Genomic DNA, 27500 nt, shown 5'->3' on the forward strand with positions numbered 1-27500 from the left:
ATCTCTCTTACCCTTACGTTACTTACTCGATCAAACCACCTCACACCACACATTGTCCTCAAACATCTCATTTCCAGCACATCCATCCTCCTGCGCACAACTCTATCCATAGCCCACGCCTCGCAACCATACAACATTGTTGGAACCACTATTCCTTCAAACATACCCATTTTTGCTTTCCGAGATAATGTTCTCGACTTCCACACATTCTTCAAGGCTCCCAGAATTTTCGCCCCCTCCCCCACCCTATGATCCACTTCCGCTTCCATGGTTCCATCCGCTGCCAGATCCACTCCCAGATATCTAAAACACTTCACTTCCTCCAGTTTTTCTCCATTCAAACTCACCTCCCAAATGACTTGACCCTCAACCCTACTGTACCTAATAACCTTGCTCTTATTCACATTTACTCTTAACTTTCTTCTTTCACACACTTTACCAAACTCAGTCACCAGCTTCTGCAGTTTCTCACATGAATCAGCCACCAGCGCTGTATCATCAGCGAACAACAACTGACTCACTTCCCAAGCTCTCTCATCCCCAACAGACTTCATACTTGCCCCTCTTTCCAAAACTCTTGCATTCACCTCCCTAACAACCCCATCCATAAACAAATTAAACAACCATGGAGACATCACACACCCCTGCCGCAAACCTACATTCACTGAGAACCAATCACTTTCCTCTCTTCCTACACGTACACATGCCTTACATCCTCGATAAAAACCTTTCACTGCTTCTAACAACTTACCTCCCACACCATATATTCTTAATACCTTCCACAGAGCATCTCTATCTACTCTATCATATGCCTTCTCCAGATCCATAAATGCTACATACAAATCCATTTGCTTTTCTAAGTATTTCTCACATACATTCTTCAAAGCAAACACCTGATCCACACATCCTCTACCACTTCTGAAACCACACTGCTCTTCCCCAATCTGATGCTCTGTACATGCCTTCACCCTCTGAATCAATACCCTCCCATATGATTTACCAGGAATACTCAACAAACTTATACCTCTGTAATTTGAGCATTCACTCTTATCCCCTTTGCCTTTGTACAATGGCACTATGCACGCATTCCGCCAATCCTCAGGCACCTCACCATGAATCATACATACATTAAATAACCTTACCAACCAGTCAACATATATAGTGTTAATGGGTTGGCCTTGATTAGGGCCTCAGCTGCCCGTGCTGTCTCAGCTAACAGTGAAAACAAACTGTGAGAGGAGATGATTACCCAAGTCAGGATCTATCCTCACGCACCTGTGTTTAAAGTGATGACCAACAAACATTGATGGTCATCATGGCATCGCATGCACATCTCTCACATGTAGGACATAAATTTGCATCATTCCACTTCACCATTGTTAACCATAAGAGTAGATGATTGTATAGTCTACGAACCTTTAGTCGTGATGAACACATGAACACATATAAGCACAAACAGACAGACGTGCGAATGTTAAAGCAATCCGCGCATCACTTGCTTTACAACAAAAGGTATGAAAATTACCACATACAAACCAGTCTTCATTACCGTAACCGGTTACATCTGTGATCTGTTTCCGACTTTTTCAACTTGTCAAGAGTTACTGATAGAAGAATGAGCCTGGTGAACATTATCCCACGCGCAACTCCTAGCAATTCGAAACTCACTGCGATGTATGCGGTTCTTCGTGTGATGTTGAAGTGTATAAGATGATAAAAGAAGGAGTTATTCAGCAATACAAAAGTGAATTACTTCTTCGAGAACAAGGGTGTATGTGGGGCGGTGCAATGACAGAGGCCTGGGGTCAGACTCAGGCCCAACGAATCATTAAACGACACCTGTAGAGCCACACAGCGCAGTAGGTCTTAGTAAAGTGTTTCCATTATCCCAGAGAAAAGGAGGAGAAGAAGAAGAAGTAGGAGGAGGAGGAGGAGGTGCTGCCCTCTGCACATCAATTAGATTAATTCCATACCCATATGATATGGTTTTATTCTGTACGTTTCGAGAAAAGTGATAACTCATAATGAAAATTAAAACGGAATTTATTAGTCCACAGTGCTGGTATTACTGTATGGAACACATCTCGTTCGTATATATGTCTACTTCGACTGAGGATGTGTTTTCAGACTTTTTCTTCATACCGAAGGTCCATGAGAGTGCTCTGTCGTCTGATTTTCCTACTAATGTCAATAATCTTAATGGCTGAACAAAAATAGAATGATTTGAAGGTCAGTGTATGGCGCCATATCTCATCTTTATCATTAGTCTTCACTCGCTCCGTGACGGTTTTATTGAAGTAATCCCTCAGTGACATCCTTGTGTGTCACGGGTCTCCATTACATGATGGTCAAGGCATTCAACAGTCTTTTCTGTATCATGACTGATGACATCCGTAAGTTAATGATAACCGTCAAGTAATGACATTCGTAAGGACATTGGAGGCTGAACTGATACTTGGCTGGAGGAGTCTGAATGATGCAATACATAACATACTGACCAATTAGCTGCTCTAGTATCCTTTGATTTCCAAGATAGTACAGTGCTAGCTTTTCGCCTTCTATTAGCTCCACCCTGGCGGTCAGCCTTCCCTGAGCCATGACTTCTTTCCCTTCCTTCATTTCGTTACTGTTCCCAGTCATGCATACTTCCCCATGTCTTGCCTACATCATCCTGTTGCCGTGCACAGCTTCCTCTGTCATCTAAGTCTCGTTCATATCATCCTGTTACCGTCTACAGTATCGCATGTCTTCCATATCATGCTCATCTCCTCTTGTTGTCATCTACAGCCTCGTACGTGTTCCCATCCTCACTACCCTCATGTAATCTCAGGGGCTTTAAATATGTCCTCCTCCTCCTCCTCCCCTCCTCCTCCTCCTCCTACTGCTTCCTTGTCTTGTTTTCAGTTCTCTACCTCCTCACCCTCCTCTCTCGTCTGCTTTCACTCTCTCCTTTGTGTAAGCCTCTCGCAACTCTTCATGGTCTCATCCCTTCCCCTGTGGTTATCCCTGACACTCTCCCAAATTTCTCTTCTTCTCTCGCTTCTTGATCTTCACTCTACTCTTCTGCTTGTCTCTGTGTATCTTCATCCCCAGGAACGTGTCCCTCACTACCACTCCCTCCTTCTCTTTGCCCCTTATGTTCTCTTGTAATTCACATCACCATCCCATACTCCTTTTACAGTAAGCCTCATTGTTCTTCCTCCCCTTTTACTATACCGTTTCATCTCCCCTCACTCTTTCCCTCCCTCCCTGCCTCCTGCCTTCCCTCGCTCCCTCCCTCCCTCCCTCCCTTCCTTACCCTTCAACAGGAGCCTCCGATAATACACGTCTTCCGCCCCCCGACGAGACATCATCACTGCACTCCACGTTGTCGCAACTGTCAACTGTCGTTCATCCTTATCTCCACACCAGTCAGACACTTGCATAAGTAACCCTTCTCCCTCCGTTCAGCTGCTGTTGCTCCTCACCTTCCTCAGGGCAGCCTTGAATCCAGTAGAGCTTCGCATCAGAATGCAGTCGAGAAGTACATCAGAGACACGTTCGTCATCAAGATGTTTTGCTTGAGGAAATGGTTATGTCGTGTCGTCTGCGTAGCTCGGCAGACTGGTAGGAATCTCTTTGTCCGTCGTCCGTGCCCGCTTGTCCGTCCGTCCGTCCATCCGTTCGTCAAAGCTTCACAATTCTAAAATTCTAGTTCACGTACTCGTTCAACTCTATAATGCGTATGAAATATCAAAATACATTCCAATCTACACATGATGAAAAACAACTGTACCATATCTTATAGCCAGAGGTTGAATTTTCTTCAAGTTACGCTGCATATAAAAGTGTTTATCCTGTAACGTAAAATACCTCATAACTTTAATAAGAATCAACTCCTGCCTTGAAAGTGTGTATAGTTGTTTCCCAGCATCTGAGGATTGAACTGCATAAGGCTTATAAACCTTGTATGATCTGAATGCCAGTAATACAGTGGTTTAACCTGGAACTGGATCAAAACGTATAGAAAGTTCCACCTTCGGCCATGGTCCTAATGCATATGTTGTTGATAATTGCAGTTTATATCGACCCATTCTTATTTCACTGTTAATAACTCTGCTGCACAACAGGCGACACGAGCGTTCCGTAGAAGACCCACCTAGTGTATCTATTCAAAGACAGTCATGATATCACTTCCGTACATGTCTTCAAAATCTATGTCTAACGTCAGACATAGCTTTTATTTCACCACCATGTGAAAAGAAAATATGCCCAGTCGTTTCATTTTGATAAAAGCACTGCACAATCCACATGAATTTAGTCCCTGTGTTGCATGGCAGTGAAATGGCATCAATATCTTCCATCACCCAAAACCTAAATGAAGTTCTCAGATTCGGCCAGACTGTACCACACCTTTGTTACGAAAGATGTTGTTAATTCCACTGACCAGCCGCATCGTTCATCCTGATCGTTGTTGCAACAGGGACTACGTTATGAGGTTGGCAAGGCTGCCGACCTGGGTGGTGTCAGTAGCCGTAGCTGTAGACTCATCAAAGGAAAGCACTTGACATCTAGTGAGAACGTTTACTGACTTCGAATTACCTTGAACACCTGAAGAAGGTGTTCAAGATTTTTCAACTGGTGGCCGTAACTCGCCGTGGACCCTAACTTTGGCAAATGACAGACTTAGAGTTCAAAACTGCCAACCAACCACCTAACCACAGTATGTAAACACAAGAACGGAAAACTCAACAACGTTAACTTTCGATATTGAAAAGGAAGAGAGAAAATTACTATACAAAGACTGAGGGTGGTCAGAAAATACACTGAGGAAATGAGGAGAGTTCCTAACACAGGATGAAGAGCCTTCTACAACTTGGCTTATGTTAGGTCGACCATCGCTCGTCGGAGGCGCCAGACAGACGTGGGTCTTGGGGCCCGCGCCCTGGAAGCCTGGAGAACATTTGCAAATGCATCCCGTGCTGGAGACAAACTCGGCTGTATGACGATGTTGAGAATATGTTTACTATACGTCATGAAATACTCAGACATCGACCAGGAGTGTAAGAGGGGGAAAAATTTGTGGCGAGAGTCAGACAAGAGCATTCGATGCTGCAGGAACACAGAAGGTGATGGCGTACACCTGAACCTTTGGTGAAGGTTCTTCGTGATGAAGCAATGTTCCCAAAGGATGATGTACACAGAAGGATAACACTGAGATGTAGGTTCTGTGTCGTATTCATCGATGGCATGATACTTGTGGCTGGAACTCAAGAGGCTTATTGGCATAAGAACCTGTGGACCTGAGTGATCACTCTCTCGTCCACCTGGAGACTCGACCACGGTCTCTCAGTGACGTTCATGTCAACATAGGCCTCTACACTGTAGCAGGGAAGTCCAAACGCATTACAAGGCACAGAAGAAGGAATATACACACATGGTTCTTTGTCGTATAAGATGCTTCCCCAAAATTCAACATAAGTCAGCGCAATGGATTCCGGTACAGACAGCCGAAGAACACACTCGTTATTTACCTCACCGTCCCTCGCAGACTTGTGTTGCACGGAAGTATGTACATTTGTTGCACATTGCGAAGTGCCAGACACACACACATATTTCTTTTTGGATTTCTGCAACTTTAGTCAGAAACGAAGCTAAGGATGATTCGTATGGTATCTCACCTTCTCCGTGATATCATATCATTAATTCCTAACCAAATTTATCCTAGTTATCTGATATATAATGATTCATACTTAGTACAAGAAAATATAACAGGTTTTTATATGCACTTGAATTCAAGTCCTTAGCTGCTGAATTTATCTTTTGAGTAAATATCTTACGAATAACATTTCTTTTTTTTTTCTACAAATTCTTACACTTCAAAGTTTGGAATGATGTACGTAGCCTTATGAAAGACCAGAGGAGCCAGATCTCATAATGAGTCCTGGCAACACAGCATCTTTCAGCAAGTTTTATTAAGAATTTCAATATGATCTGAAGTGTTACTAACAAAGTCAGAGCTTCGCTGAAGGCGGCGTTCATAGACGTCAAGTCGGAAAATGTCTTCCTCGTGTGGATATTTACACCCTCAAGACCAGTTTGTTTGAGACGCGAATGCAGAACGATGACTTTAATATATCTCGACCTGATGTTACGAGAACGCCCTTCAAGGAGCTTATTTAAGTCAGCTTTGGTGTGGTCTCGAGCGACCAGCACACCACAGAGACGAGAGTGAGTTACGACGACTCACCAACGTTTTATCATATTCACTGAGAGGTATGTGAATCCTCCTTCTCTTACAGGGTTGTTTTATGAGGAACTCACTCTTTCCTGAAGCTGGCAGATGCTGGTAGGTCGCCAGCTGCACATAGCTTGCCAACAAGAGAATTTCCGCCATCACTGAAACATTCTCGAACGTTAGAATGTTCATCAATAGCAGAATTTTCCCCATCAGTCGAAAAAGGGTGTTCGCCAACACGAGAATATTCTCCAACGGTAGCATGTCCTCCAACATTACAGCGTGTGTCGACCCTACATATCTTCGACGATGAGTGTGTTTAGCCCCATTGGAATGCTCGCCATTATCAGAATTCACCCGCAACGTTAGAAGGTCCGCCACCTGTATCTCTGGGGTTCCCGCTGATGTAAAGTAACGTTAGCAGCAGATCTCGGGGGAACCGACGCATGACCGCCCTGTTGGCAAGGTTCGACCAGGCCAGTGTACCGTGTCACGAAGGAGTCAGGAACTTTAACCGTTGTGAAGATTCTATCTGATGCCTCAGTCTTAGGAATCTATAACTGAGGAGGACGGGTATCCTCCAGTGAGGAGGAGGACAGCCTTCAATGTGGAGGAAGGCAGCCTGTAGTGAGGAGGAGGACAGCCAGCAAACAAGCCAGGTTTAGGCATGACGTGGTGGCCTGTGGTAGTGGCCTGTGGTGGCAATGGTGTTGGCAGCCCTCGTTCCCCGGCTGACACAAGAGGTATGGATGCTATGAGACGTGTCCTGTACCATCTGGTGGCACGGAGATGGTGTCAGGTGAATAGCACTGTCTGCTGCACGAACACAAGGCGAGGACTGAGGGACTCTCTTCTCCCGCTCTCTTTATGTCCCTTGCTTCTCATTCTCCACAGACGAGGAAATAGGAAAGAAGAGGAGAACTAAAGGGATGATGTCTACCTACCTCCTCAGGTGAGGGATAGATTCACGAATGAATGCCAACCTTCCTCCCGTCCTTCAGAGGATGAGGGGTTAACACTGAGAGAACCTCGACCTACTCTGTCAACATATTGTGTAATATAATCTTTGAGTCTCCTCCAAGTGTGACTACGGTGCCAACATCAGCTGCACATCATATATGTCAGGGATGCAAGAGCCTAAGCCGCAGAGTTTCATTAACACACCCTTTTTTATGCCAAGCTTATAACCGAATCTTTCCTCACTAAGGTAAGGTTGTCTTTGCAAAAGTTTCACATCTTGTTACGAGTGACAGAGATCAGTTCTCTGGTGTACAGTACCTTGATGACCAACAGATTATGGTCACGACTGTTATAACTTCTTGTTAGCACTTTCGTTAGTCCTCATACACACAGAGCCTCACAGCCATATTACCTCAACCTGCATCTTTCTCTTTACTCGATTTTCGGGACAATTTGTTTAATGTCATCAGACGTGGACTTGGTTGCCATCTGACTGTGCTTCTCTTTCCCCACACATATAAAGATGCCATCATGATGACCTTAAATCCTTCCTGCAGCTGTGACTCTTCACTCAACACCTGTTGAACCTTATCTTCATGTGGTACACACCACCTTTCCTCCTCTGGTTGTTCTGTTGACATAGCTAATGGACGAATTTGTCTCCTTTTTCACTCACCTTAGCGTTAAGATTGCAGCCATATGCTGAAGAATTATCACCGACGTTTCTGAGTACCTTCTGCTCCTCCAGCCTCATCTATTTGTTTATAGCATCATCGTCATCGAAGTACACTTCGAGTTGTCCTGTGATCGGTGGGTTTTGTGACCCTAAGTTGGAGTCCTTAGGGCCAACATGTGACATTACAGCATGACGTCTCTGGTGGTTGGTGGAGAGCGTGTGATTTCGAGGCAACATGTGGTTGGTAAAGGGCATTTGAAACTAAGAAACCAGCTCTCCGTTGATTGGTGGAGAAGATTCAGCATTCAAGCAATACCCTCTGATTGGTAAAGAACATATGTGCTCAGACACCAGACTTCCTTTGACTTGTAAACAGAACAGGACACTAGGCACAAGATTTCTTCTGATTGGCAAATGCATGTACGCAACACTCAGGTATCGTCCAGACTCTGATAGGTAAAGGATTTGAGGCTTTGTGATGAGCAGAAAACCCGTGACACTCAGACAGCAGACTCTCCTTCAGTTGATATCAGCCATTAAAAACACAAGTTCTTCTAAACCATGTTTACCATCGTTTGAGTGACTTGATTATCCGGAGAATATGGACGCTACAAGCCGAGGACCTCATTTTACCAGCGAGTCGTCAAGGTTCTCCGGGGGGGGGGGGGGGGGGGGGGGGGGGTTGTGATGGCTCGAGTTATGGCTAACGAGAGAGAGTGAGTGAGTGATTAGTTGAGGCTTTAATGCCATCGTGTGCGTTCGTGATCCACGAGCGGCTTGACATGTTGGATTACTATGACGGCCGCTTCGACGTGGGCTAAATTCTTAGTTATTAATTAGGTCTGAGTAATTTTATCTTTTTTTTCTTAAACACTCACTTGGATATCTTCGGTGCGTGACGCAATAGCTCATGGGTATATATATCACTTTAAGTTCATACCACTACTATGTATTTAATTTGTTGATGTAATGATATACATCTAAGTACGACAGGGTCAAATATCATGATAAGTTATATAGTCTAAAAGAACACATTGCTGCCTTGAAATTCTCGATATGTAACTTCCTTTCGTAACAGTCCTCATCATATTAGTTACTGCTTACGTAAAAAGACTTAAAAAAAAAACTGCTGTCTGGATTTATGTACGATCATATTTACGTCAAACTGTCGCTATGCTGCGCCTCTTGTTTCAACTGAAGACTTTATGGCGATCAGCTTGTCAAAATGACGGCTTGCATTACTTCAGTTCGGAAGTGTCAGACATGTGTTGTGGTAACGTGTGGCTGTGTGTGTGTGTGTGTGTGTGTGTGTGTGTGTGTGTGTGTCAGTAGGGTGGGAAGGGAGTAAGGAGGAGATTACATGTGACAGGAGATGGCAGGGGACAACGTATATGTCATTTTAGAAGACCACCACATAATGAACAATAATTAACATGGTTTTCGGCGGGAAAGTAAAGCAGCTAATGTCATCTATCGAGATTTTCAAGTAAACATTCGATAAGGTTTTGCGTCAAAGACACTCAGGCCCCAGCTTCTCTTTGACATGTAAACTGGCAAACATCACATCACATGACATTGATGGGATTGTACTTCGGTGGACAGGAAATTGTATGACTGGCCACAAACAAAGACTTGTGATTATTGGTCAAGCCTGAGGATGGTTAGACGTAACATGTGGAGTGCCACAAGGATATGTCTTGGGACCGGTTCTCTTTCTCATACATATTAATGATGTTGATAATGGGCTGCATTGCAGGATATCAAAATTCGCAGAGGATACAAAGCTGGGGAATAAATCTACAAATGAACTCGAATATTTACATCTTGAAATTGACATAGACAAACGGATGGTCTGGAGTCACAGGCGGCAAATGAATTTTGACATCGATAAGTGTAAAGTTTTACATATCAAGAGCAAAAGCAAAAAGTCAAGCTACAGTATAAATTCTGGTGAATTACAAAAGGTGAATAAGGACAAGAACTTTGGAGTAATAAACTCTGGTGACCTAAACCCAAGCAAGAAGTGAACTAATGCAGAGAAAAGAACGAACAAAACTCTTGGAGCCACAAGCAGGGCCTTCGAATTTAAGTCGAGGGAAATCATCCTTATTCTTTACAGTTCATTGGTTCGTCCTCATTTTAAGTAGTGTGTTCAGTTTTGATCACATTATCATCAAGAAAAAGTCACAGAATGGAGAGAGCGCATATCGTTGAGCTGTCGAGATGATTCCCAGACTTAGACACAAATCCTACGAGAACAGATGAAACCACTGGAATATATTTAGCCAAGAAGAGAGAAGGCTAAGAGATGATGTCATGCATGTATTCAAAATGATCAAACTGTGATAATCTTGATCAGTCAAGTTACTTAGACTTGATTCGTCTGATTTCACTCTCAGTAAATGAATATAAACTCGTAGGCAAATGTTTCATATCGAATGAGGCGAAGTATATTTTCCTCAACAAGAACGATTTGTTAATTACAACATGATTGATGAATGCTTCGCTTCAAGTCCACGACTTTCATTATTTGCGCCTCCATTGTCCAAATGACAATTTGCAGATTATTCTCTCTGAATTATCTTTATACCTTCTAACTTTCGTCACACTATTCTGTGAGTTTCTGATATCTTCCACAGTCACAAACAGCTTCGAAGGGACCCAGTGGTCTGTTGCTGCTTGAATTTCTTTGTGTTGTTGCATGTGGAATATGCCTGGAAGGGTAGAATTCTGTGTTTGTGCTTGTTTGAATGTGTTGCTTGTGTATATATATCTATCTGTTTGAATGTGATATATATGTATGTCTGATGCTGTGTAAGCATTTGCGTATGTGTATGTGACTAAGCATGACAGAGTTCTATGACCTACACTTGCCAAGGCATCTAGCTCGATTCAGCCAAATTTCAATAAGAGATTTATATTATCCGAGCAAGATCCTGAACGAAACATTATCCTATTTCGGGACGACTTGTATATTCAGTGGACGATGGATGGGATTGGGGGGGGGACCTGGCAGCGGGTCGACCAGCTCATAAAGAGGGCCACATGCACAAGTCATATGTTCACGTCAATTACAGACATCAAACGATGCCATCTTGTACTAATGTCCCTTTTTCGTATAGGGTGTTGACTGGTGATTCGGCCGTTTGGTATTAGGAAGATGACGTGTCTTGGCATCCCGAGCAATGCCATCATCTCGAATTGGTCACTAACGTTTGAGTTCTAAGTATCAGGGCAAAGAGAACGATTTTGATTTCATCTGTAAACTTTGAAAGAATGTTTTGATTGCACCTTATTTATGTATCTGTCATTTTCTCCTCTGATGTAACCCAGCTAAGGACATGAATGTGTTTCACTTTCTCCGTCAAGAATGCCCTGTTTTAATACTGCCACGAAAGATGATTGAAAACACGGTGTTCTGGTATCGCAACACAGATGTTGTGTTGCAGCACAAATATTCTCGTATTACAACACAGATGCTCTCGTGTTACAACACAGATGTTCTCGCTTTACAACACAAATATTCCCGGATTACAAGCAGATATTCTTTTGTTACAACGCAGATGTTCCATGTACTACAACAAAGATGTTCTTGTTACAACACAGATGTTCTTATAACAACACAGATATTCTCGTATTACAACACAGATGTTCTAGCTCTACAACACAAATGTTCTCATATTCCAACACAGATGTTCTCATGTTCCAACACAGATGTTCTAATTCAAATATCTTAATGTATAGAGAACATGAGAGAGAAACCAAAAAGTGGTTTATTCTCTTTTCGAAACAGAAGGAAAGAGTTGCATGTGGACTGGTCCTGATTGTTGTAAGGATTATGATGGCCCAGTAGAATCACCAGTGACGAGATCTGATTTTGAGTTCTGAGTGTAAGTGGAGGAGACTATAGAACACAAATACTGGAGCACAGTGTTACTCTGATATGAATACTGAAAACTACGATTCTCATTGCTTACCCTCGCCTCTTAAAATATGAGGCAGCGATGTACTTGGTTGCCTTGGGAGCAAGTATTCATCAGTAAGCGAGTGGGTTCGAGTGAGGAAGTGGACGTGAGTGAGCGAGTGAGTGCAAGCGAGTATGTGATTAAAAATGAGTGAGCATTAGTGCGTCAGATGAAGCGCTTCTCAGCGGGTACCTGTGAGCGAGTGTTAGCGAATGAGGTCGAGTGGATGTCAGCGGGTGACCGAGTGAATGTCAGCGGGAGATCGAGAGTGTGTCAGCAGAGTGGTCGAGTGTATTTTAACAGGGTGATCGAGTGGATGTCAGCAGGTGACTGTGTGGATGTCAGCGAGTGATCGAGTTGATGTCAGGAAGATGATCGAGTGGATGACACCAGCGACCATCGAGTGGACGTCGGCGGGTGAAGGAGAATGATCATCCGTCTATCTCACCAGCAAACCAGACCAGACATTTCCACCTAACTGTCGTAGTTGCCACCAATGATGCGTGATGGAGAACCAGTGGCATTTCGGGGATGAATTCCTGCTGGTTTACATAAGATCATAAGTTCTAAACCTCGGAGGTTCCAACTCCTTCTTCCCCAGATATATACATGGTTTTAAGGTGTCCCGCGCCGCCATCAGACGGACGATGCTCACTATCAGATGGTCGTCGGCTGCGCGTCTCAGTGTACAGTGTGCAAAGTACTTTGAAATTCTATTGCGACTGTGAGTAATTACCTGTTTGTACTGTACGGGGAGAGGGCTTTACACTCGTGGGGCTCTATCTCCTGAACCATTTCTACTATAATACAGTCTTTTAAACCTCTGTATGTCGCCTGAATCTACCGTTTCCTCGTTCAGTTTACCCTGTTCATTCACTGTCATCATGATATAAAATAACATCTTTCCATAACTTTCAAAGAAATTATCCTCTTTGGTGTCATGTTATGTCCCCAGGTTGTCCTTTTCCTACATCTTACGAAGAACTGTTCACTGTCCACGTCGTGGAACTGATTTAAAAACCTTGAGGCTGTGATCAGGTCATCCCTAACTCTGCTCTCTTCCTTAGTGGGCAAATCTAAGGTCACTAGCCTTTGTATGTAACTCAGTTCTAAGCTTCAGTACTTTCTTTCATGCCCTCCCCTGGACATTTTCCATCATTTTTTGTGCATCATCAAATACGACGAGCAAATCTAAGAAGCACATTCAAGTTTTGGCCTAATGGAGAATGTGCATCGTTCACAGAATGCTCTTCTAACATTCGCTAACAAACAGTTTGTCTCTTTGCTTTTCTCCTGATGTGGGACTTCTGCGACAGGTTAAGGACGATGTCAACTCTCACGTCCCTATCAAACACAGATTCCTGCAGCTTATATCCTGTTAGGTAACATTTGTAATGAGAGGCCTTCTTTTACTGTGCCCCATTTTCGTAACATTACTAAGGTTGAATTTCATCAACCATGTATAGGACCAACTTTGGAGTCTGTTTAAGGTCCCCTCGTAAGTTGATCCAATCCTCTTCAGTTTCTGCTTCCGTCATGGCTTTGCCAACATCCGCAGATTTGGTCAGGTGGGAGTCCAGTCCTTCAGGCAAGATCAGGAAGAGCAATAATCCCATAACAACCTTGCGGCACAACACTGGTAATGCGTCCTTGGTTTCCTACCACCAGGATGATTATCCGTTGAATGAGTCTCCTCCTTATTCCTTCACAGCGGTCCAGCTTTTTTATTAGCCTTCTATGTGGATAGTGTCAAATGCTTTCTGATGGTCTGGATACACACACTCCACCCAGCCTTCCTATTTGCCTAAAAAACAGCTTACTTTCTCGTAGAAATCCAAGAAGGACGCTCTGCATGATTTCTCCCTAAAACTGTTTTCCCTTTATCACGTATTTTTTTTCTTCGCCTGAAAGCATTCACTGTGCGTATACGTACGTGTGTGTGTGTGTGTGTGTGTGTGTGTGTGTGTGTGTGTGTGTTTGTGTGTATGCATCTATGGCAGCAAGCACTAGATTATCTGCATTACAAGCAGACTTAAAGACAAAGGAAAATCTTCATCCTGAATCGAACCAACATTCTGTATAAAGAAGAAATACCTTGCCTTACCATACCACTCGGTAAAATTAGCAGAGGGAATTAAAGAGCAGAAATAGACCAGGGTAGTCTGGTTTCAGTAGTAGACACCAGCCAACACCGAGCAGGTTCGGAATGCTTATAACCAAGAAGGAGTGCATCAGGTCACATGATATCGGCATGTATCCAAACAGCTGGGATCGAGAAAACGTTTCGAAATCTTTGAACCAATAACCACATGCTCGGGTCACACGAGTTCCGTACCTTACAAACCACCACCGTCAACTATGGCTGAGAGAGTTAGGAGTCATCATAACCAACAGGAGGGCGTAACCTATCCCTGGTTAGGCCAAGTGTCTCACCACTAGTTGATGTGTTGATGTTCATCAGACTCCGACTATCTCTAACATGTATGTATCATATAAGTCTCAGGTCCTTAGCAAAAAAAGAGAAAATGATCACACCCGATGAAAAATATAACTGACCTCTGGACACACGTAGAGAAAGATATCTATGTAAATGAGAAAGATATCTATGTAAATGAGAAAGATATCTATTCAATATACATGAAAGATTGGGATGACTCTAGCCAATACCCTTCTTATAAGAGAGCATTTCTAGTGAGACAAAGAAAACATTGTATTACAGTCTGTATCTCATCTTTGAGATCCATGAGCATCGGCTGACCACAAGATACTTCATGTTTCGTCGTGAATACTGAACAAGGTATAGAATGTACTTGGTTGCCGAGATCTTCTTTTTACACTTTTTTTAAGCTGTCTTTCGAAAGGCTTTTTCATCTTTCGTTCTCCTTAATGCGCTTTTCACAGAAGATGATAATACGGCGCTCCTATCAGAATGAGAAACGTGTAGCTTTTCGTCTATTCATATTGCTTCATAAACTAGATTTCGGTGGTCTACATGATCTAACCCTCCTTACCACAGTAGGAGAACCTTGAGCCTTATATCATGCATTGCGATGGTCATGCTATCCGAAATGAGAGTCTTACACCACACCCATCCGTCCATCTCTCTCACCTCCTTTAACTCCCTCTCCCTCCTACCCTGCCACTACCACACAACCATCTACCTCCTTCACTTTCCTACTCTACCATCGCAACCATCCATCACCTCCCTCGCTCTCCGAGCCAACCGCTGCTACGTGCACATAGCTACGAGACCACTGACAATGATCAAAGTGCCTTTAATCAATCCCTGTACTTTCAACCTACTGAGGAGGTCTTCCGAGTAGCAGGTCTCTGAAGAGGGTGTGTCTGAGACACGTTCATGATTCATGGAGCGTCATTAGAGATGAGGGTTGGTGGTGTCGGAGGGAGTTCCTTGTGTTAGAAAGGGTTTATGATGTCAGGACTGTGGTCTTTGCTTGTGTTGTAAAAGGCGGCTTCACTTTTTTGTTTGTTTTTTTATGTCAGAACTTGGTTCTGGGTTTGTGATGTCAGACCCGAAGTGTCTGTTAGTGCTGATAAAGGTAGGATCCTGGTTTCTGGTGTCAGAACTAGATTAGTCGTGTCAGAATCAAAGTTTTTGATTAAAGATGTGAGAACCTGGAGTTTTGAGTCTCTGGTATCCGAACTAAGGAGCAGGTTTCATTCGTCACTGTTGGGGTTTCTCACATGTGACGTCTGCCGTGATGCACCTGTTAACACTCAGACATCGGGGTTGGGTTTGATTTGAATAAAAAAAAAGAAAAGACCGTCTTTTTCTCTCTCCACAGTAAACTGAAACTCTATCCCGTGCTCGCCTTTTTCCGTTCAGCGAGGTGGCGGTAAGAACAAACGAAGAAACTGCCTCATTTTCTCACATTCTCAAGCTGTCATGTACAATGCACCGAAACCAGAACCCTTCCCAGTCCACAACCAGGCCCCACAGACCCTTCCATGGTTTCCCCTGACCGCTTCATCCCTCTTAAAGAAAACGATCAAAGCTGATTTAAACAGGATTTAGCACACGTTGCGTTGATGCGAGCTCACGCCAGCAGAGAGTTTCAGAATACAGAAGATCAAGCATTTTTTTCAGCACCCTCAGCCACCTGGTCTGATGCTTTAGCCTGCAGCATCGTAAACTCTTTGGGTCTCTCTCAGCCTAACACCTGCGACTTCTAAGGTCTTTGATCTGATTGGAATTGGTTTCGAAACATGGAATCATGTGCGTCAGTGCGTACGTATCTATGTAGATAAATAAGGAAACATCGGTTCATTGAATTCAGGCCGTCACTCGGTTGGATATGCACAGTTGAGAAACTATAGAATCTGGGACTCATGATAGTAATTAGATAATTAATCACGAAAGAGCTGAAGATCAAAGTGGTGCTGGATGCTTCTACGAATGAGTGAAGTCTATCTACATAATACAAGAAGTTTTATGGAGCAAATTCTATGCTTTACACATTTACTGGTGATTAGTTGAACTTTAAGCGATTAAAAGTTTCACATTGGTTGAACTGCAGTAATATTGTGGTTGGAATTCAGTACGTATCTAATGGTAAATATTAAGTGATGAATAGTTTCATGTTAATTGACTGACAGTAACATAGAAGCTGATATAAACATAACTTAGAGAAAACTCAGCAATTTGCTTGCTTGTTCATAAAAGATGTTGGACTATTCTTGTGTCTGTCTGTACGAGCACTGGTTGGTGAAAGGTCATTTTGGTGACGGAAGTCGGTCGGTGGAGGGAGGTTGGGGAATAAGGAGGTCTGGGTGACGTGGGTCACATAGTAAGCACCATGCTCGTGCTGATATCTGTCAGTGTTATGGTGTTTACACTGGGAGACCGCAGCTCTGACTTTATAAAACATTCGAGAAGATTCCCACTCAGACGATGGTTTACAAGTTCACTGGTCGGAGAATATGTCAGTGTCATGGCGTTTGAAATAGGTGACCGCAACCCCGACGCTAAATCCTCACGCCCCTCGAGAAACTTTCACTGAGTCATTGCTTCACTAGGTCTCTGGTGGTAAAGTTATGTATGTATGTATGCACGTAATCACATATTTCTCCTGTACGAGCAGGGAGTCTTACACTCTTGAGGCTCCATCTCTTGAACCATCTCTACCATCATGCAACTCTTTAAACTTGTGTATATCAAGTGTGATTACTATTTCCTCGTTCAGTTTATTTCCATTCATCCATTGCCCTTGTACTGTATAAATGACTTCTTTACATCCTTTCTAAATTTTTTTCCCATCGACTTAATATTATGGCCTTTGGTAGCCCATGTATGTGTGTATGTATCATGTATGTATATACTAGTGTATGAATACATTATCTATGTATCATCAGCTATTGTACTCACACAGACACGGGGTCGTGCAAGTGCGAGACTTAATTTTGTTAACCTGGAACTCAAACCACAGTTCCTCAGGCTGCCGAAGGATAGAGAAACCTAAGTCCCTCCCACAGTCCCTGCCACAGACTTGTTTGGCATAATATCGCAAAGAAAATAACTTCGTTATGTTAGTCGCTTGTTCTCGTGCATTTAAGACTGTGGATTAAGTTTCTTCAGGACCGGAACACAGGCTGAAAACACTTGAGATGTTCTAAGCACAATTCCAGAGTAGACGATAAGAGTGCAGGCTCCGTGTCGCGAAATGTAGGTGTTGGCAGCGTCATTATTTAGGCTACAAGAAAGAAAAGATTCTCTACAAGTGTGTGTGTGTGTGTGTGTGACAGGCGAAACAAAGAGTTATTTGTGCTCACTCAAGGTCGACGTGTTTACCAGGTGTACCAACTTAACAAGCGACAGGTGTGCCAACCGCCGGAATGGCAGGGGACTGGTGTGTCCTGAGAAGTCTGAGAATATATTACGTTATGGATTTACATTCTATTGAGGATTACAGGTATTAGTAACACTCTTAACTCTACTAGCATGGAGTTATATCCATTAAGTTGTTTCGTACTGCGTCTAATACCAAGTACACTCTAAACTAATAATATGTATGACAATCTCTCTGAAGAGAAGAATTCGCACTACATGTTTTTATAACGTTTAACTTCGTTTTTCCCGCCTGTTTTCGTTTTGATATCAGTGCAACGAACAACTCTTTCTTTTTCTTTACTCAAAACGAAATTTCATATCTTACTGTGGTATCCTCACACGACTTCAACTAGATCCATCTGTTGTGCTACTCCACCTTGCAAAAGATGCGAACTAAAAACTTGGAGCTTCGGTATCAAGTCTTCGCCAAACGTTATGCTCCTCGTAGCTTCTGGTTTTGCACTCGGCTTGTTATGCCTCTCCAAAGTCACCCTGAATACAAGCTATTTGTCTTCTTTCCCCGTTCTCTCTACTAAGGCCTCGCGACACTGGCTATTTCTGAGGTTTCTTTGCCCTCTTCAAGGTCCCACAAGACAAGGTGTGTGTGTGTGTGTGTGTGTGTGTGTGTGTGTGTGTGTGACCTTTCTCTACCCTATTCAATGTCTCACGATTCAAGGTATTGGTGGCCTTTTCCTTGTCATTTCAAGGCCCCATGATACAAGCAATCTCCGACCTTTCACTGTTTGTTTAATATCCCACGAAGCTGGCAATATCTGAGCTAATCATGTCCTCAAAGTCCCTAAACACGTATTATTACTCCAGACATCTTCCTGCCCTGCACAGAGTCCCAAGCCCCAAGTTATTCTGAAGGATATCAATTCATTCTCAAACTCTTCTCATCTCTGTGGTGTCTTGATACTCCCTTATATTCCAGTCTTATTCCTCATCCTTGAGATCTCATTGGAAAAGCAAAATTCTTAACTGTTTTATGACGATCTCGAGGGTCTTCCGTCTCACACTTGCTGCTTCTCTCGTCTGGTCTGTCCACAGCGACGAAAGGTAACTCGGTCATTATCTCCTGTGCACGAAATTCTGACGAAAGGTAACTCAATCATACTCTCTACCATGCACGAGATTCTGCTCAAGAACTCATTTAACAAATGACTGGTTGACTGACCAACCATGTTCGCGTATCAACACATGCATGACCAACTGCATGGTATGGTAACTCTTGCCCCTTCACTAATTCACGTCTTCGGCAGTGTACACTCTGTCTTCTACAGAATGAGGCTCAACAGATGGCCACAACTAGTACATGGTTGCTGAAAGTAACGTGTGTATGACATATTCTTCCTATTTAAGCTGGAAGGACCAAGGGTTCTGCACAAGGTCTCCAAGTTCTTGTGGAGATGAAACTCGGTCTCTCAACCACGGTTCAGTTTGGCCGACTGACTTCGTCAAGACAGATGGATTACCACATTTTCAAGACCATTTTTTTTCTCTGTTTTGAGAAACCGATGCCAAGATTCTTTCAATGGAAGGTGTTGGTTTCAAGAGCCTATGTCATAGTTTATTAAGTCTGATACACCCTGAGGCATCTATTTCCCGTCCGTTGATGACGATTTATGTACATCATGTGGTATTGAGATGACAGGTAATTCATCGTGAGGGTGTTTGCGTAGTTCTTTAGAAGACAATAATTCAATGTCAATTCGTTCTCCATTGACATACCTGCCTCGTCCTGTTGACTATAATTTGTAGTTGCTAATGAACTTCAGCTCTGGTTTGGCGGCTCCTATCGGGGTGGGGGGAAAAAAAGAGGAACATATATCTCTTCCAATTGAAGCCGAGTTCTCTGAAAAGACGAGTCATCTCGTCCAATCACAAGAGAGCTTTTAATCCTTAGATTATCTTTGAGTTCCACCGTCCAACACCGTAGGTATGACGGGAATGAGCACCGCATCCGTAACAACGTATTTAGGTCGACGCGCACATCACCTCAGAACTTAGTCATATGTATACGTTTTTGTTTCTGAATACTTCTTTGAGTGATCATACATAAGCAACCGATTTCTTGTCGTCGTGCTTGCTGTACCATATATTCTCTCTCTCTCTCTCTCTCTCTCCTCTCTCTCTCTCTCTCTCTCTCTCTCTCTCTCTACCAAATGCACTCGAGAGGGTGTCCTCTAGTTCAGCAAGTGCACCTCCTTACAGAAATACACATATCGATAATCTAGCGCTAAATGTCGTTACAAAACTTCCCTCTAATCACTAGCGTAATGCGTTAGAGTTTACACGTGTGTCGACGACTCTCTCTCTCTCTCTCTCTCTCTCTCTCTCTCATCTGGGAGCTCCTATCTTGAACTCCTCTCTCGTCTTTCGATTCGGTAGTAAAAAGTGAACACATTTAAGACCCAAATTAATTCTAGTGTTTTGCTGGCATGTGACCCCCGGACCACCACAGCGGCTCCGTTTGAAGACATTATTTTTGTATTCTTTCGTGTTATTTGTGGTGGATGTGGGAGTCCGGCCAAGAGTGGAACAGCCTGGACGCGAACCAGAAGGGTTCCAACACTGTGCCCAGAGAAGCACCGTCAGTATCCAGTGAGATGCCAATACCGTTTCTGGAGAGCAGTAAATACACACTCTCAGAGGTCAAAATCCTTTTTACAGATGTTCGAGGAACGGCTCTGCGTACCGTAGGGGTCTCGCTGGGAAGCTGTGAGCTTGGTGCGAGGTGTACTACATCAAGGTGTAGGGAGGACTTGCGCTCTTCAAGAGATCACGAAACCTTCTACAGATAAGGGTCGTGTTTTTCGCGTCTAAGTTGAAACTCTGCATTGGGGCCTTTCGAGTAATGCTCTCGTGTGTTGCTGAAACTCTAGTATTTCTCGAGGTTCGCTTCCCATTGATCGAAAAACATCCTGCACTCTATTTTGGTTATCACAAGATCCTAACATCGCTACTGCCTTCATCATCCAAATGGCGAATTTCACTTGTTTAATGTTCTCGTCCTTACGGTAAGGTATGTTTCATCCGTCCGTTACCCTCTGTGTTGTCTGGTGACCATCTGCACGTTGGCAAGTCTGGGGAATTTGTAGTAATGCGCAAAGCCTGACGCTACCGACAGCATCTGGAGATCATAACTGAGGGAATACATTTCGTGGAACTGATCTAAGGTCAGACCTCAGTAATAAGGACGCCTCTGCTGGGGAGTCTCGGGAGACCCAAGGGTTTAACTTCGAAAGTTTGATAATCTTCCATGACACGAGCAGTCCCCCTTGAACTCCCATTTATCGTAGTTTCTTTCATAGTTAATGATGTCATGCATAATAAATGTTTCATCAAAAGTCCCATTGATCACGTTTATATTCGCTCCATCGTTGAGTAGTGTCTGTGTCAGGCCTACACAAAATGAGTGCAACCTGACCACTGTGCAGTGAGTTAGGCCAATCATCGCAACTGCCTATCATAAGCATTCATCTTTCCAGATTTTTATGACCTGTAAAGAATTGAGACAGGCTGGTAGTGCTTTAGTTTCGGTTCTGAGTTCCTTTCGAGTTCAGGGACTATTTTCGTTCAAATTCATTTTCTGTGCCAGTATTCTCCTTTCTTCTTATCTTGTGTGAGAGTAAACACGTAACGAAGACAGATGTGAGAAGCCTTGGTAATGTATTTCTGTAGGATGTTTTTAGCTCAAGGTATTGGGTACGGTCTATTTTCTTAAAAGTGGTTTCTTACCCACGTTTTGTTTACATTTTTTAGCCGGTAGTCACATGGTAGAGTTGAGAAGATGTCTAAGGGTTAATTTTCTCATTAAATAGGCTGTCTGGCACCTCTGTCTTACGGGGGTCACTTGAGGTCATATCTTCGTCAACTTTGTCTGACGGAGGATCCTGTCACTTGTTGTTCTACTGGAGGTCATCACATCTCTCAGTTTCTGCCTTAAAGCCATCTTTCTCCAGATCATAAGAGTCTTCCAGTCCCAGGCTTAAAGAGTCTTCCAGTCCCAAGCCTTGAGAGTCTGCCAGGTACAGGCCTTAAGAGTCTTCAATTCCAGGCCTTTAGAGGCTTCCAGCCCCAGACCCAGGCCTTCAGAGTCTTTCAACTGCAGGCCTTGAGAGTATTCCAGCTCCACACTTTGAGGGCATTCTAGTTCCAAGCCTTAAAAGTATTCCAGCTCCAGGCTTTGAGAGTATTCCAGCTCCACACTTTGAGGGCATTCCAGTTCCAAGCCTTAAAAGTATTCCAGCTCCAGGCCTTGAGAGTATTCCAGACCTATGTCTTGAGGAATATTCCAGCTCCAAGCCTTAAGAGTCCTCCAGTTTCAAGAACTGAGAATCTTCCAGGTGTCTGATTTCCACACACTCGTAATTACGGTTGTTTATTGGATGTGAGGTAAAGACCAACGTTCACTTCGAGAATGCTTCTCTGACTTGTGTCTTTTGCTCCTCACCACAAGCGTAATCTTCTGCTCATCGGAGGAGTCTCCCCTTCATTGCAGCCTGAAGATGCATTTTCTTTATTCCCAACCACCTGTGGGAAACAGTGGCCAGTGTTTTCTGGCTGTCTAGCTACACAACAAAATCCACCCATCCTTTTCCTGGGGTCTAAAACGGAGCTCACTTTTCATAGAAGTCTGACTTTGTAAAGCAAGACCTAGTGTTATTTTTCTCGATCGTCGCTTCCCACGTTAGCGAGGTAGCGCCAGGAACAGACGAAGAAAGGCCACATCCGCTCACATCCATTCTCTAGCTGTCAAGTGTAATGCACCGAAACCACAGCTCCCTATCTACATCCAAGCCCCACAGACTTTCCATGGTTTACCCTGGCCGTTTCACATGTCCTGGATCAGTCCGGACACTGACAGCACGTCGACCCCTGTTTACCACATCGTTCCAATTCACTCTAACATTTTACCCTCCTGCATGTTTAGGCCTTGTATATTTCCTTGTATCTTTACTATTTTTCACTCATTCACTTTCTCCTTTCCAGGCAGTCATCCTTTTATAGAATAACGTATGTGTGACGACGTATTGGTACTTAAGGGAGGCACTTCTACACTCGTGGGGTCCAAATTTTTGAACTCTCTCAATCATACAACATTTTGAATATGTTTGTTGTTAACGTTCATTGTTTTACCATTCATCCTGTGTGTGTGTGTGTGTGTGTGTGTGTGTGTGTGTGTGTGTGTGTGTGTGTGTGTGTGTGTGTGTGTGTGGTGTGATTAGTTATCCCATCTTACTACAAATGCATCGAAGATTTCAAAACAAATGTTCTCTATATTACAACTTGATTCACGTCATCATGGCATCCATGACACACTCTGCAATAACTCCCTCACCAGCACCCCTCACCATCACGCACTCTACAGACTTTGTGATAGCTCACCAGCATCCCACCATCACGCACTCGACAACTTATGATAATTGACCAGTACCCCCTCCATCACGCACTTGACAGACTTTGCGATAACTCACCAGTACCCGTCCAACACGCACTCTGCAGACTTTATTTATCACGATATCTTTGTTCCAGTTGAATGTGAAAACTAAACATTCGGATAGAAGTTCTATAGGAGACCTGCAGTTCAGTTACAATGTGAACTAGTTTATAATTTTTTTTTTTTTTTTTTTTTTGCTTTGTCGCTGTCTCCCGCGTTTTATCTATCTATAACTTCTATGGATCTCTGTGGTGCATCGGTTAGTGTTCTACGCCGTGAATCATTCACGGGACGCCCTGGGTCGAGCATATGGGTTCGAATCCTGATTGCGGCATATGGTCCATAGTTAACACAGGTGTTCATCCACCCTTAAGGGCTGGTCGATAAAACGGGTAAATTCACACTGTCTGCCCTTATTCATTCCCATCGCCACCTCGCCACACATGGAATACCATCCCCCTCCCCCCTCATGTGTGCGAGGTAGCACTAGGAAAAGACAACAAATGCCCCATTCGTTCACACTCAGTCTCTAGCTGTCATGCAATAATACCCGAAACCACAGCTCTCTTTCCACATCCAGGCCCCACACAACTTTCCATGGTTTACCCCAGACGCTTCACATGCCCTGATTCAATCCACTGACAGCACGTCAACCCCGGTATACCACATCGATCCAATTCACTATTCCTTGCCCTCCTTTCACCCTCTCGCATGTTCAGGCTCCGATCACACAAAATCTTTTTCACTCCATCTTTCCACCTCCAATTTGGTCTCCCACTTCTCCTCGTTCCCTCCACCTCCGACACATATGTCCTCTTGGTCAATCTTTCCTCACTCATTCTCTCCATGTGACCAAACCATTTCAAAACACTCTCTTCTGATATATATATATATATATATATATATATATATATATATATATATATATATATATATAGCGTTAATGAGATTGCCTTGATTAGTGTCTCAATTGCTCGCGCCGTTTCAACTAACACACAAAAAAAATTCTCCACAACCATTTTCTATAAATGAGTCCCGGTGTTACCAAAGTCCTTTCTAAAACCTGCAGCCCAATGCTGCATTGCTTTCAGCAGCAGGGAAATGTAGGCTAGTTTAAGTGAGAAGTTCTTTAACGAGATCATATGCTCGGTGATACAGCCTCACCAAAGTTGAGTTGTTCACTGGCGTTGTAACGTCATGTAGACGGAGCCCGGGCAACACCTCCGTCCAGAATATATGTCAAACTTTAACTAATACTAGGCTTCCGTAAGAGAGCTGTGCAGATATCTTATCTTGTCTTAGTATCGTACGTTATATTACATTTCTTTCCTTTAGGTTAAGGCACCAATCACACGAACTGGTTTGTCTCATTTATCATACGTTCCACCTTCTTGGTTATTTTAGTTCGGTCGTGATACAGAAGTAGTACGAATCGTATCGAAGCTGCTTCACCCAGAGCGGGCTACACGCTTCATGGTTATCGTATGCCAGAGTTCGGAAGCGCCAGGTGGGGAAAATACGAGGCTATGAAACTGAGGATGGACTCCTGCCTCCGATGATATCATCACAAGTTTTCGAACGAAGGCCGAGGTGCAGTCCTTCTCTTTCTGTCTCTCTGTCTCTGTCTCTCTCTCTCTCTCTCTCTCTCTCTCTCTCTCTCTCTCTCTCTGCTTCTGTGTTGTCCCTTTTGTTTTCAGCCATATTATCTGCGTCTTGTGGTTTTACTGCAAGTTAATGGACGCAGTAAAAAGGCAATTCTCCTCGAGGTATCGCGCTGAGGATCAAAGAAAATGGATTCAAAGAGCAACAGTCGCTTCATGACTTGAGATGTCAGACTCCATTTCTGTTCTGGGTTGGCCATTTCCTCTTGGCCAGTGTGAGTACAAGCAATTTCCCGGGAGATCTTAAGCTTTCAGCTGGTTTTGAAGTGCACCATGCACCAGCACTGGTTAAATGCTGCCAGTGTTCAGATATCTGTGCTTCACACCGTCTCACGCGATTCGAAGCACTATCTCGTGTAGCTGACGGGTCTGAGAACAAGACTTTACTAACCACGATGATTACCAATAGATTCTGATGCTGTGATGGATACATCCCAAGAAAATAAAAACACTGGAGCTGAGGAGAAAAATTTTTAAGCTCCAAGTTATAGCAAGAGTGAAATTAAAACAAGAAAATCGCATTGGAACTGAAACAACATTTTCGAAGCATCGCCTCCGTCTGGTGACCACAGAGATCCAAATCGTGCCAAGTCTCTGAACCCCAAATGTTCAAGATACTTGTCAAGTAGAGATGGCAACCTTGAGATTCTTGAAGACTTTGGGAGTTTCATTTTGGAGAAATGAAGGAGGAGGAGGAGGAGAAGGAGGAGGAGGAGGAGGAGGAGAAGGAAGAGGGGTTTGACTTCACCCAGGATGATTTTATAGGTTTATAGAAGAGCCTTTTTCATGAGTTTCAGTCAAGTGTCTATAGCTACGTATGAGTGCGGCACAGATGTCACTACCATCCCACCACCGCCCTCTGCAACCGCTCTCAGGCGAGTGTCATTCACGCACTCGAAACAAATGTTAGCCACACACTCAAACGTCCACAAAGGTATAGAGAACACCTTTTGACCAGAACTCGAGAGCGTCTCTTATAACAGAAGCAGACAGAGAACCCTATAACTTAGTGAACATATAAATGGCTGGAAAATTGATAGTTTGATATATAGCTATGGTAGACCAGAAGAATATTTGAAATAAATGAAATAAAAAAGTAGGCGCTGTTCAGACGACACGGTGTTCAACCAGGTTGGAATACAAAGATTAAATCCAAAGCAAAATTTAGCCAAAACATACGTCATTGGAGTAAAAAAAGAAAAAAACGGTCTCGAAGGAAGAAAATAATACCATACCGCGTTATAGACAAACAACTCATACAAAAGGCACCTAGTAAACATAGATACGAAGATGGCATAAGGCTTAAATAAGACTGTTTATAGTGAATAACGAAAAAGGCAAGATTAATTATCAGGACATCAAAAGAGGGAGTCGATAAGAGCAAGGTAAATAACACTGTGACAATCATTTGTTTCGACAAGGAGAGAGAGAGAGAGAGAGAGAGAGAGAGAGAGAGAGAGAGAGAGAGAGAGAGAGAGAGAGAGAGAGAGCTGCTGACGTCCACGTTGTTTGTTATGCTGTCATGGTATTCATACGAGGCCTTGGGCACCAAATATAACGCTGAGGCCACCTCAGCTTCTGCATACCGCCTGAGGGGGAGTGGTGAGGGTGAAGGGGTTGAGGGTACAGAAGGTTTTAGCTAGGGTGAGGGGCGTGGAGCAGTGTGAGGTAGTGTGAGGCCAGAAGAGGGCACGTCAGAGGACATTGTTATCGCTTAACAGTTAATCAATATCAAACTTTACGTAAAGACAATAGAAAAGAAATTCAATCGTGGTTATTTCTTGAGGAGCTCCTAATTACAGACTTTACTCTTAGTGATAATCTAATCACCAATCTAATGACCGCTAGTTCTAATCTGTGCGCTATGGTGACCACCCTCCGCTCAACCATCTCACTGTACCCAACACCAGTCCCCCCCCCCCCCTCCTCTGTCCTGATCCCAGAGGAAATAACGTCATCATACACGTGAAGGTCAGCTACGCTGGGACATCTTATACTTGGCTCGTAGCAACACCCCCCCCCAAGCATGATTCTCAGACATATGGCTACTGGTTATTCAGACATAAGTCTATGATCAACTCAAACAAGAAAGCCTTTCATCACTAGACATATGGCTACTATTCGTATATTCTCATGTTCGTCGCTCTAGAGATATGGTTGGCTTTCTTCTGGACATTTGATAACTCTTTAAACCTACAACTTACCTCGCAGACATATGGCTGCTGCTCACCTTGAAAGACATGATCACTCTTCAAGCACATGCATATCTTCCACACACCTGACGACCCTTCACACAGGAGCCAAATTCATTTTACTTTTTTTTGGGGGGGCCAAGTTTTAAGTCACTCTTCATCTCACATTATGATCCAAGTCGTTTTTGAAATCCTCTTAACGACAGACTTTATAAACATTTGGGTCATAATGTGTCCGACCACATCATAAGCTCTCCAAGAACATTCCCCTTGAATCCCATTCGTTCCGAAAGCAAAGAACGAAATGACGTTTTTCCACATGAAAATGATCGGGAGGATATAACGAAGCTTTACCTTGACGGAGAACTTTTTACGAGGACAAGTTTAGCAGATGACATTATCGTTCTGTCGTCGCTGACCATTGGCATCTTCAAGACATAGTTTCTCCTGACGCGTCGTGTTCCCTGATGGTAGTGGTAAGGACCCACTGCCCTCACCGAACCTTTCGGAGTCTCAGGCAAATACTTCTGAAGCTGCT

At 43.5% G+C, this 27500-nt stretch overlaps 2 protein-coding genes across 2 annotated transcripts in view; one reads left to right on the forward strand and one right to left on the reverse strand.

The window, feature by feature from the left end:
* The window catches only part of LOC139750281 (uncharacterized), a 359881-nt gene that overhangs the window by 236820 nt on the left and 95561 nt on the right, over positions 1-27500 (reverse strand). The window lies entirely within an intron of this gene.
* LOC139750283 (uncharacterized) overlaps positions 1-27500 on the forward strand; it is a 95226-nt gene that overhangs the window by 37097 nt on the left and 30629 nt on the right. The window lies entirely within an intron of this gene.

The sequence above is a fragment of the Panulirus ornatus genome, chromosome 9, assembly GCF_036320965.1.
Source record: "Panulirus ornatus isolate Po-2019 chromosome 9, ASM3632096v1, whole genome shotgun sequence".
In the NCBI taxonomy this organism is placed as follows: Eukaryota; Metazoa; Arthropoda; class Malacostraca; order Decapoda; family Palinuridae; genus Panulirus; species Panulirus ornatus.